Below are 15,524 nucleotides of genomic sequence, written 5' to 3' on the forward strand. Positions count from 1 at the left end.
GCGGCGGAAAAGAAAAGGTTAGAAGCGTTCGAAATGTGGTGTTATAGGCGGATGATGAGGATAACGTGGGTAGAAAAGGTTAGAAACGAAGAGGTATTGGAAAGAATAGGAGAACAGAGGACTCTATGGAAGTCAATAAAAAGTAGGCGAGATAGATTGATAGGACACCTTCTCAGGCATGAAGGTCTAGTCAGAGACATATTATAGGCAGAAACAGGAGTTAGGAGGGGTAGAGGTAGACCTACATTAGATTACTGTTCGCAAATAGTTAAGGATGTGGGCTGTTTTTTAGGGAAATGCGAAGTTTAGCTCAAGATAGGAAAGAGTGGAGGTACGTGTCCAACCAGTCTTAGGACCTTATGATGATGATACATATGGGGCTTTAGGAACATACTGTATATGGGTTTTCATACATAAATATGTGTATAGCCCCAGGACAATACTACAAGAACAGGTTTACGTCGAGATGTTCTTGTTTGGGTACAGGACATATACTTTTACGTTTTACGCACTGGCCGACCGGTACATCGAATGAATCGGTAGTCTGCTAGTTATAAAGTAAAAAATACGCAGCACAAGTTTTATAATCAACGTGCTGCGTGTTTATTATTATTGATGTTGTGTAACCATGTAACGTATGCGCTTATACATATACGCTTGTATACAATACGTCCTGTCGTCGTTTAACACAGGACCGATCCATTCTCGAATTTCACCTGAACAGGTGGCTTTCTATCGAGGAACCACTTAACGGTTCTCTACTCAATCCAGCATTCAGCTGATGGATCAGGTGAATGTAAATTACTCTCTCGCATAGGTTGTATTAAAAAACTGTAGAATAACTGCACATTTCATGTAGGAATTACAATCCAGCAGGTTACAATCCCGCGGGATAATGGATTGATGTTAATCCTGCGAGATTCCGCGTAGATATTTTCATATTTAATGAAATTTAAGCCACGTTTAAGTAGAATGTGTAATAATGTTCATCATCGTAAGGTCGTCAATCGTAAGACTGGTTGAACACATACCTCTGCTCTTTCCTATCCTGAGTTAATCTTCGCATTTCCCTAAAACTAAAACAACCCACATCCTTAACTATTTGCGAACAGTAGTCTAATCTACCTACCTACCTCTACCCCTCCTAACTCCTGTTTCTGCCTCTAATATGTTTCTGACTAGACCTTCATGCCTGAGAAGGTGCCCTACTAACCTATCTCGCCTATTTCTATTCTCCTATTCTTTCTACTATCTCTTCATTTCTAACGTTCTCTATCCACAGTATCCTCATCATTCGCCGGTAACACCACATTTCCAACGCTTTTGTTTTCTTTTTCGTCGAGCCCACCATTCTATGTCGAACCGGTACGGCGCCGTACTCCAAACATATACTTTTAATAATCATTTTCGAATTTCTAAATTAACAGTTCGCGAGCATAGAAGTGGCTTCTTTTTATTAAAGGATGACTAAAAGGGCGCTATATTTAACTGAATTTTATGATTTTACGAATCCCCAGGCGTTCAAATGATGCACGTTCCCGCGAGATTGTAGAATCCCACATTGTTTGGATTGCAACCCCTAATCCCAGAATACATGAATCAGTAGTAGTTCTTTAAAATGTAGTAACAAGTGTTTACCATGTTTTGTCTACATTTTATATAACGCACAATTTGCTAAGGGTTCCTTACTTAACGATTTAAGTTTTTAAGGACGTTGGAAAGCTACACTATTGTACAAAAAAATCAACTAATTGTACGGGCCAAACTTCCTCGAAAAAACTTTTTTATTTTTAATCTGATTTTTAATATCTAATGTTTATTTTGCTTCATTAACAATATTGTAACACCTTCATTAGCAAATAAAACTATACAGATGTGTCTTATTCCTGTTTCAAATAATGTTCAAAGTGCGCAAACATAAGAATTAATTTCTAATTTTTCTTAACAGAACTATTATTTCCTTTCCATTTTCATTTAGGTAGATTTATTGCTCGGAGATTATATTCAAGGAATTTTCGACTTATTCTATATTTTAGAAGACTCCGAAACGATTCATTTAGCTTACAAGCGGTGTTCACGTCTCCTAAGAATTTTTAAAAGCATAGGATATGTGTATAATCCTTCAGACACGTTATGGAGTGTGGAGAAAATTCATTTTGACAAAGGCTAATCCAGCAATCTAAATGAGTGACCGAGATTAGGGTCATCATTAAAGCATTCAGTAAACCTAGTTACATCAATTAACTTATAGCTGGATGAACTGCTCATATACTATACATCGTGATCCTGAAATAAGTTGCATAGTTAGTAAATCAGCGTTATTAAGGGACAAAAGGTTTGTAAGATAATCAGAAGAAGCCGGTCCTGGAGGGGCGTGAATTTGCAACATACAGAAAAAGTTGGATAACAACTGAGCAGCTACATCGACAGAGAATGCAAACAGTGCTCGTTGTGGACGACTAATAAAGTAAATATCAATAGCTTAATTATTACTACATTACGATACAAATTAATTAAATACTCACTTTGTTCATCACTGATAGTTTGCAGCATTGTTTAAAATAAATCTCGACTTGGTATTTAGAACACAAAAGAAATAAAATATTAACGTTACGTAAACATTATTAGATAAATTAATATCCCCTTGATAGGTAATTGTAATTTTATTAATTGTAGGATAATTTTCCCAACTATTGATGTATCCTTAGCTTCTTTTATGGGTGGTTCGTTAACAGTCCTATCCTGCCAACACCCATACACATACACAAACGTACGTACAATACAAAAATTATACAAACATCGAACCTCGTGCTAAAAGACAAACCTCGAGGTGTCTAACAAATTTATTGACGGTTTCTCTTAATCTCTGTAGAGCACTTAAAATGGTTTACTAATAAGGAAGCCTTCGCTAAGAATATCGATGAATCTACCTTTGCACTGACATTGTATTCACATTCGTCTTAAATTAGTTTCATATCAAAAATTTCTGCCGTACTAAACGCAATTGTAGTAACTACAATTCTGCAGTGACCTATGACAATCATACACTGACCTACTGCCATTAACATCGACTGACTACATACGTACAAGCCTAACAACATTAAATGAACAAATAACTCTGTCAGAAAAACGAAATACAACACGGATGCTGCTATTAACCAGCTGATTCAATGCAGCATTGCATTGTCGTGTTTTCCAGCGTGTCCCACCAGGGCCGAACTAGCTCTTACCTGCATTTTGAAATATGTTGTTCTCGAATACGGTGGACTTTCGGACTGCCAATCATTTACTAAATTTTTTTATGTTTTATAGTGCCTTATGGTATCCTGCAATCTTGCTACTTATTTCAGAAATACGCTGTATTACACCAATACTCTTCTCTTGAAAACTTTGTCTTTCTATGGGCTAAGGACCTATAGCTATAACCAAAACCGCCTTGAATTCTGTGATAATATTATTACATTCCGCGCCTGGGGTGGAAACGTAAAGAATGTCTCAGGCCACTTGTTTATTTCCTCTTTTGATGCGTATGGCATTTTACACCACCGCTCGGCCAAGATATGAATTTTTTTTTGGATAAGTAATTCAACAACCATGTTCATCTAGAGAAAAATCGTGAAAGCTTTACTTGATTTGGGCAAAGTGATAGATATCTTTGTACCATTTAATAAAAACGTAAGTCGTTATAATACATTCTTGAAAGAGTGATCGTAGTCGTCATCTTCCATGTCTGATCTGGTGACAAGCTTATAGATTTTGTATTAAGTTGATATTAAATAAATTCATATACTTATCAATATTTTAAACGATATATTTATTCTGTTCAATTAAATTAAATCGTTTTTATTAAAGAACGCGCTTTTCGCTGCTTAGTAATGTGGCGATTTGATAGTTTTTAAGAAAGTAATTAATTTTTTAGAGTAAGGTATTGAGTGTGTGGTTGTATATATTTTTTGGTATGTCTGTGATGCATGTATTTGTGTGTTTGGAATTTCTGTATTATTGTATTATTATTGTGTAAATATTCTTTTCTTATAATTCTATTTTTATACTTACTCTATTCTATACCTACTCTATACCTATTCTTCAGCTAAACGACTATTTAATTGCCTACGTACTTTGCTATCATCCCTTTTAACAATTCAACTCTGTATACTAACTGCATGACGTCTATAATTCTTACTTTTCCTAATTGCAGTTTTATGGTCAGTTTCTTCGGTGATTTGGGGTCAAACTTAACTTCTAGGTATTTCTTCTAAACTAAATTTCCAGGTTTTACTACCATCTTATTGGTTCCCTACTTTAATTAACTTATTTCTAACTCCTCCTTATCACCCTTCTTACGATCTCTTTTTCAAAAACTAAAATCAGTTCTGACTTATCCTTCCTAAATTCAACTTCACCATTCTACATTCTTAATTCTAGTCTTCATTTTTTTGTTCTTGTTTATTAAAGTTGTTATCGTTATTCTGCGTTCTATTATTTAACCACCTCAACATCAGGACACACAACGAGACCAAAGTAAATTAATTTTTTTTTCTATCAATTCATTAATTAGAAAGGTTCCATATCCTTAAATATTCGAAAATTGTAATAATTTTTAACTGCCACCAAATACTTTTCTGGTTATATACAGGAGTGATATTGGTAGATGCTGATTGCTCTTTTCCTCGACAGCAAAATACGGTGCTTGTAATTAGACGTGTCAGGTTTAATTTTCAAGACAATAAACGAATACCGAGGGTGTACTAATAAAAGTATAACACTTTTTGAGATGTAATTTTAGATACTGTTATCTATAACCAGGCGATCATTCCAATCTGTTTTCATCTGCTAGCATTCAAGAATCGAATAATGCCGTAAATTGTTTACATCCAAGTTTCAATCAGTCAGTGGCCGTTTGATATAGATTGTTAAATATAAAACAGAAGCTACAGAACAGGCGCCAGACTTATCTAAATGTGCTACATTTTATTAAAGGGTAACAGACAGCAGCCCGCATCGAAAAAATTTGGAGTATGCTATACAGTTGGCTGCCGATGCATGCGAATATTTATTAATACCAAGTTGAGACATTCAAAATTGGCATAGTCCGCAATAAAACAATCGCATTTACTTTCTTCTTTCAACTTACTAATTAGACTAGAGCGGTTGCTTACAGAACGGCTACTTTATAAACATAGAAAAGAGATGACAGTTAGGAATTGCAGCCGACACTAATAAAGAAAAAGGAATAACATTATATCAATTGATGTGTAACAGTAAGAGATGCAGACGGCAAAATTTGAGTGTTGCCAGCATCTGACTTGAAAGAAAGCTCAACATTCTCAAGAATTTAGAAGAACAAAGGCGCTTGTTTAAAGATATAATACCGATCAGGCAGTTATAATGCCGACTTTTGAGTACCTTTTGAGTACCTAAGCAACCTCTAACTGCTGTATGTCTTACTATTATTCGGTTATCTCTTTTTACTTTGTCTATACTGCTCAACAAAGCATTTCCTAACTTAACAAGGACGTGTTGATAACACAGTAAATGACTACAGTCTCAAGTGCAAACAAGAAATAGGAAGATACGTCAATTCTCACTGATAATTTGCTGCGGACATTGCCAATTTTGATCGTCTCAACTATACTAAATTCAGCAAAACAATACACGGACAATTTAAAATTAAACTAAGGGAATTAAGCTTTAAAACCCCACCAAAATGGTACTAATTATGTATAACCTATAAAGACATCTCCAGGCTAAGAGATTTAGACATTATATTTGTATATTTTTCACCTTATAATGTGGGCGCGGGGGAAAAAAAAGGTCAGAAGCGTTCGAAATGTGGTGCTACAGGCGAATGATGAGGATACCGTGGATAGAGAAGGTTAGAAATGAAGAGGTATTAGAAAGAATAGGAGAACAGAGGACTCTATGAAAGTCAATAAAAAATAGGCGAGATAGGCTGGTACGACACCTTCTCAGACAGTGTCTAGTCAGAGACACATTAGATGCAAAAACGAAAGTAAGAAGGGGTAGAGGTTGACCTTGATTAGATTATTGTCCGCAAATAGTTAAGGATGTGGGTTGTTCTAGTTTTAGGAAAATGCGAATATTAGGTCAGGATAGGAAAGAGTGGAGGTGCGTGTCTGATCAGTCTGATGGGTGATGACCTTATGATGATGAATGTGATTGTTTCATGTCTCGATAACTGCGCAAATGAAAAGAAGACCTCCCTTTAGGAAACGACACTGCAAGTCGCAAGGACGACTGGGTGTCTACTACGAAAACAAAACAAAAAAGCATCCGAATTGAAGAATTTTATAGCATGAAAACATTCAATTAATTTAATTATTTCAAAATACATAAGATTATTGGTTTAATTAAAATTAAATTTACTTTATTGTTTATATATTCCATTACGTTAATTGTATTTGTGAAAGCTGTTTCGCCTTTCGGCATTTATTTATTTTGAAGTATGGTGTAGTGAGAAGAATGTGGCATCCGATTTATGATGCTGTTTTTTATTTTTTGTTTGTATATCTCTATGTTTTTTAATATGCTCAGTTTTTTACTCTTTGGTAAAATGGGATATATAATAACAGTGAAAGTAAAAAGAGGCGACTGTGGTAAATATTAATTAAAAAATTAATTAAAAAATTAAAAACAAGACTCTCTCGTTGATAATGCCCACGTATGAAGTGGACGAAACACGTGTCCGCTCAAAAAGTTTTTTGTGGTAATTGTTTAATATAATAACAGTATTTATAACAATGAATTTGGCTAAACAATACATAAAACTCAAAATTAAATTTGTTAGTTATTATGTCACTTTTCCACAGCAACTGTTCAATAAATAATATCGGACAATTTACCGCGTCCCGTTTAGTCTGTACCTACGTTCTCTACGACCAATTGCGACTGTTACAAAATTGGGTCCTGAGGCACCATTACATTAATTCGCGAAGCTTTTAAAAAACGAACAGCAAAAAATTTAAGGAAATGATCGTGTACGAAGAAAACCGGCTCTTTAAATTTAATGATTCGCCGGCTTTCTCTCAACGAATCTCTGCCATTTGTCAAACCAAAAGCTCGCAGTTTTTAATGTCCTTACTACTTTCGTTATTTTTCTTGAATTCTCGGTTTTGATGTAAAGCATACAAAACTTAAAAGAAAACAACACCAACCTACACATCTTTGGTAAACAAAAGTGCGGAAAACATGCAAAAGCAAATTCTTCTATAAAATAAAGAAAACATCTAAAATATTATTGCAATATCTATATATAAAAAAGAAAGTCGTTTTAGTTATAATATTTTTAACTCAAGAACGACTGAACCGATTTGGCTGAAAATTGGTGGGGAGATAACTTAGAACCAGGAGACGGACATATGATTCTTTTTATCAGTTCCAGTGGAAAAAAAAGTGGTATAAGAATAAAACGCAATTGACGGAATAACAAAACGCAACCGACGGCTACACGTAATGTTAAATATGGTGTTTTATTTATAGTCAGATTTACCTGAAACTTAACTTTAATGCTTATTCATATAAAATTAGTGACATACATATCTATTTCAACATTTTACAAAATTCTACCTCTTTAGGAAGCTGAAAGGAGTTTGCAAAGATTGCATGTTTGTTTTTGGTCCGATTTACTTGAAATTGGTTAAAAAATTCAATCCCTGTTGGGGAGGGATGAGTGGTAAAGAGGAGTTGCAATGTTTAAATGGAATATATATTATTTGTGGTCAGATCTACTTGAAACTTGGTCTTAATGGTCTCTCATTTAATTTCTGAAAGACCTATCTCGACATTTTAAAAAATTCTCCAGGGGGGGGGATAAAGAGTTGTTGAAATTTTTGTTTGGGACATACTTTACTTATGGTTGAATTTACTTGAAACTTGGTATATTATTAATCAGTGAAAAGAGGTTGCAACGTTTCCATGGGGTATATTTTATTTGTACTCGGATTTACTCGAAGGTTGCTCATTGTTAAAATTAAGCAAATACGTATTTTGGCAATTTTTAAAAATCAACCCTTCAGGATGAAATGTTGTTGCTACGTTTGTATTTGAAATCGAAGATGGCGACATTACATAAAATTATAACGTCGTAAGGGTGAATTAGGGGTTAAAAGGTTTTATGAAGAAACAATATTAATTTCTGCGAGCGAAGCCGCGGGGAAAAGCTAGTATGTTATAAAAGTAACGCTACACAATGGCATTTGTCATCGAACAAAAGAACATACTGTATAGACATTTTAGGGTGTATCAAAAACACATTCTAAAAAATAAAATAACTGGCAATTACTTTCCAGGTATGAATCTAACGACACACCACTGTGTAAAGCAATTTCAAAATACAGTAGACTTTCGATTATCCAAACTCCGGAAGCAGCATTTGCAACCTAGTAATTGAAGACGGTAAATGGTTCATCTAATGCACAAAACCATTTATCAAAATTAGTATTGGAAAAAGTGGACGAAGGAGACAACCTAACTGATTGTCTAAACGTAATTAATCTCAGAGGAATTCTCTGTACTGGAGCAATACTTCTAACATCTTGGAAGAAATTAGCTAATTCAGAAGTAACTCACCGAGAATTAACATCCGATGAAAATGATAAGAATTTGTACGAACTAGTAACAAAAGTTAATGAAAACTTACTCGAGGAGATATTGATGCTGGGGATGCCTAGAAAAGGACGAAGCCGAAGAACTATCAAACATCGATTTAGCGAGTGAAGCATTCATAAGTCGAACAAGAAAACTGTTCCCATTTTCCTGAATGAAAAGCTGTCTCCTCAGATATACAATTTTCTAGTATATAAATCGCAAAAGTTATTCATCCGTTGATCATACGGAAGTAGTGCCATTAAATACTTAATGAAAACATGAACGATATCGTTAGATCTAAAGTCCAAAATAAAACACTTAATAAAACTTGCTACCTCTGATTTTGTTCTATATTCAGTGGGAAGACTAAGATATTAAATTTTTCAATATCAGGCTTAACCTAAATGAAAACACAACCTGCTTTTACCCTTGATTAAATCAAAACAGATTACACTGCACTATGAATGCACAAAAATATACATTTGAAACATTTAATATGCATAGGTCTCTGCAGATGTATTGTTGCGTAGTATCCATAAATTGTTATTTAGGTCGCTGGTACAAAATCGGTACATATAAATTTATTTATTTAATTACTGCAAGCTAATACCTACTACTGTGTTAGTAGATCAGTTAACGATTGTTTAAACACCAGAATCAATAATAATCGAGGGAGTAGAATCCAAGGAGGGTGGTGAGGCGGCTTTCTGTCTTCACTTGCCCTGTGATGGTTCCCTTCCATTTATTACGTTCCCAAATTGCATAATAATAGACTTTAAATTATTTTTTGAGTAAACGAATTGCTTTTATCCATTAGCTAACATGAAATTATTATATGAATTGTTTACTAAGTTCTTTCAAATTATAAAAAAAAACTAATATAATATTAAAGTACTTACTTATATCTAAAAATAAATAAAAGAGATTCATTCACTATATAATAGTAAGAAAAATACTAGCGGTACATACGAATCTTGTTGCAATGCATGGAAAGTAGATAAATGGTAAAAATATTTAGGACAACTTTTAAATGTACACATTGGTCGCATGACAACGCATTTCTGCACCATGAGATTTATATTTATGGATAATCGGGCAGAATTTACGTATCTCTAGAAGGTCATTACAGTATTTCTGTCAGAATTTACACCTATTGCTTATTTATTTTGATTTTTCCGTATTAAATAAAATTGGTAATGAAAAATAACTAAAAATAGGTATACTATTAAAAATTATTTGCCTTACTGTAAAAAGTATTAAGTATTTTATGTAATATAAATCGGTACTAATATCATGGCACCATTCACTTATTATGTTTCATTTACATCTTTAACAGTAATTAATATTCAAAATGATCTCAAGAATACTAATAATTATTCTCAATCATTTCTACTTTAACCTTCAGAAGATACAAAATTTAAATAAACAGGTGCGTACCTCATTAATGTATTACCTCGTTTTAAACTTAACTTAAAAAAAAGTGTATACCCTGATACACTGTAACTGTAAAAGGGGCGCATGCTTCCCGCAACATTTATCGATTTCAAACAACAGATAATTTATCGAATAATGGAAAAGTAGCTAAAGTGTTCTAGCTAACTTATGTTGGTATTGGTTGGGTTAGGTTACTTGAGTTTCTTTTTCAAAATTTCATTAATTAGGTACCTCTTACTTTCATTATTATGAAATTGATAAGCCTAATACTTAATATTTCATGAATTAAACACAATTTTGCAGAATTGATGCATATCCAGACTAAAATACATATTATATCTATGTTAATGTGAAAATTCGTTCTTAATTCTTATCCACCATAAATTGCATCAAAAAATATATCTATAAAACAAAAATAGTAAATATAAAGAAGTACAACTTCTAACGCATGTACAGAGTATCTACTAGAGTTGAGCGACTATTAATTTTAACAATCAGTTACCGATTCACTTGATTAATCGTAATAATCAATTCCAATTAATCAATTATTTTTACAAACTGAAAATCGATTAATCGATTATTAATCACCTTACAATACTACCATACGTACAGACCTGTGAGGTAGGCATGTAGATAATTACATTACGAATTATAACTGACAGGTTAGATCAGGACTTAAGAAAACCCAACCAAGGACAATATTAGATCTGGGCAATTATAATTTAACAATCCATTATTCCGAATAATAATCAAATAATCGATAATGAAATAACTAAAAAGGACTTACCCCAATAACCACAACAAATTAAAAACACGTGTACGCAGTTTTAAGTTGTAGTTATTGGGATAAGTCCTTTTCGGTCATTTTATTATTTCCACACCACATTATCCTTTTTTTTATTGATTAATCGATAAATTGTCAATCCTAGTACATATATACCATTTTTGGAATCAATAATGGTGCACTTTTTTTGCAGAAAAAAATCTAGAATTAACAGTAAATAGCAAGTACCTACCCACTTTATACCTTAAAATCTTACTTAATTAAAGAATGGCCCCTGATTGAGTCCTGCACGCACTTAATCCTAATTTTTATTTTTAATTCTTTCTTCTTTCAAAACCATATATTTGAGAACTCTTTCTAGGTAAAATTTGTTTTTTTATACTTTTACTTAAGTGCAAGGTTGATTTCTAATTATACATTCCATTTGACGAATAAAAGGGTTAACATAGTTGATTTATAAAGGTACAAATGCAACAGGTATTTCTATCAGATACAAAAATCAGAAGGGGTGAAGGACAAGCACACACATTTAATTGGCCGTTACCACCTGCCCATATGATAGGTGTACATATAAATATTAATGTTCCATGACTAATGAGCAAAATACTGGTACGCAAGGGACAAAAAAGTGGGCAAAGAGCTAATATAAAGGTAGAATACCAAAGATCAGAACAAGTGGCTGATTTTAGGTATTTAAGAAATCAGATAGGTCAAGACGGAAGGAATAGTAGAAATAAAATAAGTCACTTCTATGCTAGTGAACGTTTAATTCAAAAATTCGAAAAAGATTGTTAAAGGTGTATGTTTGGAATGCTGTACGGGTGCAAAACATGAACGGTGGGTGCGGCCGGAAAAGAAAACATTAGAAGCGTTCGAAATGTGGGGTTAGCAGCGAGTAATGAGGATATCGTGGGTAGAAAAAGTTAGAAATGAAGAGGTATTTGAAAGAGTAGGAGAACAGGGGACTCTATGGAAGTCAATAAGAAATAGACGAAATAGGTTGGTATGACACCTTCTCAGACATAAAGGTATAGTCAGAGACATATTAGAGATAGAAACAGGAGTTAAAAGGGGTAACAGTGAACCTAGATTAGATTACCTGCTGTTATGTGTGGGTTGTTCTAGTTTTTGGGGAAATGCGATAGGATAGGAAAGAGTGACGGTGCGTGTCCAACCAGTCTTAGGACTGACGACTTTATGATGATGATGACAATGTCGCTGGCCCTTTTGGAAGAATATCAGAAAATACTTGATATCCGACTGGTCTTAAAATTAATTTTATGTGAATAAAAATGTTTCCTAAAAAGAAAATTTATATATTTTTATTGGGCCGATCGTAATTTTATTGTTTTAGTAGGTATACTTATACCTTTAATCACTATTTATTCTAACTAATAATAAGAAAATAACAGAAAAACAAAGGTAACGTAAGCCAGTCCGGGATGAAATAAATTTATTTAGTTTTAATTACCGGTAATACGAAAATCTTTAAAAATAGTCGAACGAAAAATATTAAGCGATTTTATTCAACAAACGTAGTACCTTCTCAGGAACCCAGGAAGTAAAAAGGGTGACGTAGAAGAGGACCTAAGGTAAGTGAAGAGTAAGAATTGGAAACAAATAGCAATAGACAGGAAGAAATGAAGAAAGTACACGGTGGTATAAGGTTTTAAATATTTATCTCCTAACGGTTTGGAAAAAAGGCTATTGGAGTTGTAAGCTTCTCAAAAGTAGGTTTTGATATTTCCGGATCTGAATAACGTACAGTAAGACCCCGCTTAACGCGCAGGATACGTTCCATCAAAGTAGAGCGTAATACGAAATAGTGCTGAACGAGACTAGCTTAAAATGTAAATAATGGGGTTAGGGGAAGATGGATAGAAAATTGGTTAGGTATTAAATTTAATAATTGTTTTTTTTAATAAAATTAAAACCAAACGTTTTTTCTTATTAAAAAAAATAAAATTCTGAGACAGTCAGATCATTTAGTCTATTCTGTTTATAAGTAGTTTGCGTTTTCCTTTTGCGTTCTATTAGAAGTTGTTGATAAGTGGATAAAACATCTATAACACCTCATCTTGCTTTTGAACTCCTGTCAAAATTTGGATCATTTTCAACAAATTGGTCCATAAAACCTAGCGCTCTGCACAATTTCGGGGAATCCCCGGGTTGAAATAAAAGAGCGCTAAACCGAAACAGCGCTAAATGAAACAGCGTTAAGCGGGGTCTTACTACCTACACATTTTGCCCATAGTGAAAAAAATACAGTGATTCGTGCTAAAACGAACTGTAGTAACCGCAGGATTTTAACTGTTATGGCTTACATCAGGGGTTGACAGGTAATTTTAGGCGGGTATTTTTGGAAATTTTTATCGAGGTCCTTCTCCAAAAAATGATGAGTGACGCTCATAGCTTAAACATACTTTGTTATCTACGAAAAAATATCTTTTAAATAATTTATTTGATTAATTTACTTTCAAAAAATTTTGATGGTCCAATTTTTGACCCTCGCAGTCTGAACTTTGCCCGCAGTCCGTCAGTTGCCAACCCTTAGTTTAGATGCCATTTGGTCTCTTTAAAATAACCAAAATCGTGTTGTTTTCGAAAACAATTGAATATTTGAAAACTACTAAAGATGGTACAGAGAACTGTTAAAATTTAACAACGAAACCAAAAATGTAAAAATATACAGAGTGTTTCATTTCAACTAATGAACTTAGGTAGCATCCAGAAGAAATGCAACACCCTGTATGGCTGAAAATGTTTTCTGTGTATCCACCATTTGATTCCAGACCACTTTTATAAAAACATTTTTTTTGTTAAATGTATAATAACAGAGTTATAGACGAAACCGCCTGAGGTAGAACACCCTGTATATAAGGTCAAATTAATAGGTGGTTGGTGGGCGATTTAACAGCCATTTTTTAACATATGAATACATACATATGTACATCCGTCATCAGTAAAACTGTTATGGTCACTTACCGTGCAAAAGTTTAAATCCCCGTCGAAAGGTTAAGCGACCTTATTAATCCTTTCACTGCATTTCACAATCAAATTGGCAACCCATTAAATAAATCTAATTATCATAACCAGTACTAGCAGTATACTAGTACGTCCCAGTCGTAGTAAAACAACTAATAAGACCACAAACGGCTACCGGACAGTATTTAACTTTACAAATATTAAAAAGTAAAAGAAAACACTTTGTTATGTTAATAACTGTACGAATAGTGCACCTACGTATACGCCAAGAATCGCATTGTTCACTGTGTAAACTATAAAAGTTTAAAACAACTCATAAATCCCACCGCAAACGGAGTTTAAAGTACATCATCGCGGTAATAAACTACCTGTAAGTACAGAACACTCCGATTCGTACCAGTTTTGTTTTACTATTTTCGCGTACCGACACACACACTCCCGTTATTAAACGAAATCGTACCCAGCATATGTAAACAATCCAAGAAACAGAAGACGAACACCGCACAACAATAATAACTATTAACGCTGTCTATATAAGAAACAACCGCGCGTTTCATCAATGATGATGATGTTACACGCACGCGAAATTCAATCGCGTACTATATAATAAACTATACGATCGTCGCGACAAATAGTCATAAAAAAAGAAACGAACGAAACGTACGAAACGAACGGCGCCAATGTGATATATACGTGCAGCTACAAACAACAGCCAACTACTACCTACACACACACGTTCTATTCTTCTACCTACCTACTTGTCTGGTCTAATTACTTCGGTCAACTGTTCTCCGAAGTGGTAGTAGTCGTGTCGTCATATGGTATCCACGATCCACACAAGACACAAGACACGAAGACAGTCAACGAACGTCGGTCGACCAAGTACACGAGTTGAAAGTGCCCATTGGAAAGTTATTGCATATTAATGAACATTTATTATATTGTTACATAGTACGAATTCGTAATTTCCCATTTAGGTCACTAGTAGAAAATTAGTTAGAGATTGAGCAAATAACAACAGGCAGGGTGGTGAGACGGGTGGCCATCTTCACTCACCTTAATGATTTCCTGACATTTTCTACGTATCTCCAAATTTATAGTCGGCAAAACTACGCGTTCTATTTTAAAACTTAATCCGCATTCCTTTAACTACCATTAACTTACTTCGTCTTCGAATTATTACTAACAAAATAATCATTTTTATTGTTATGCATCAGTACTTACAAAAACCCTTTATTTACACTATGAAAATAATCATCATCGTCATCATAATGACAGGAACGTTAGTCCTGAGATTGGTTGGATACGCACCTCCACTCTTTCCTATCCGAGCTAATCTTCCCATTTCCATAAAACTAGAATATCCCACATCTGTAACTATGTATTTGTGATCAGTAATCTAACCTAGGTCTACCTCTACTTCTCTTAACTCCTGTTTCTACTTCTAATATGTTTCTAACTAGCCCTTCACGCCTGAGAAGATGTCCTACCAATCTTTCTCGCCTATCTCTTATTGACTTTCATAACGCATTCTGTTCTCCTACTCTTTCTAATACCTCCCATTTCTAACCTTCTCTATCTACATTACCCTCATTATTCGCCTGTAACATCACATTTCTAACGCTTCTAACCTTTTAATAATAATGTTTGGTAAAAACAAAAAATCCAGTTGAAAACCTTTTAACGTTCTCGAAAGTTGGAAAATTAATTGCCT

General features: G+C 33.9%; 1 protein-coding gene across 1 annotated transcript in view; it reads right to left on the reverse strand.

Annotated features, from left to right (window-relative positions):
• LOC108741127 overlaps positions 1-15,262 on the reverse strand; it is a 266,602-nt gene extending 251,340 nt beyond the window's left edge. The window contains exon 1 of the mRNA XM_018475786.2: positions 13,811-15,262. The gene's annotated coding sequence lies outside the window, so the exon portion shown is untranslated. The remainder of the gene's footprint in view (positions 1-13,810) is intronic.
• Between the last annotated feature and the right edge of the window lie 262 nt (positions 15,263-15,524).

The sequence above is a fragment of the Agrilus planipennis genome, unplaced genomic scaffold, assembly GCF_000699045.2.
Source record: "Agrilus planipennis isolate EAB-ADULT unplaced genomic scaffold, Apla_2.0 scaffold31, whole genome shotgun sequence".
Taxonomy (NCBI): domain Eukaryota; kingdom Metazoa; phylum Arthropoda; class Insecta; order Coleoptera; family Buprestidae; genus Agrilus; species Agrilus planipennis.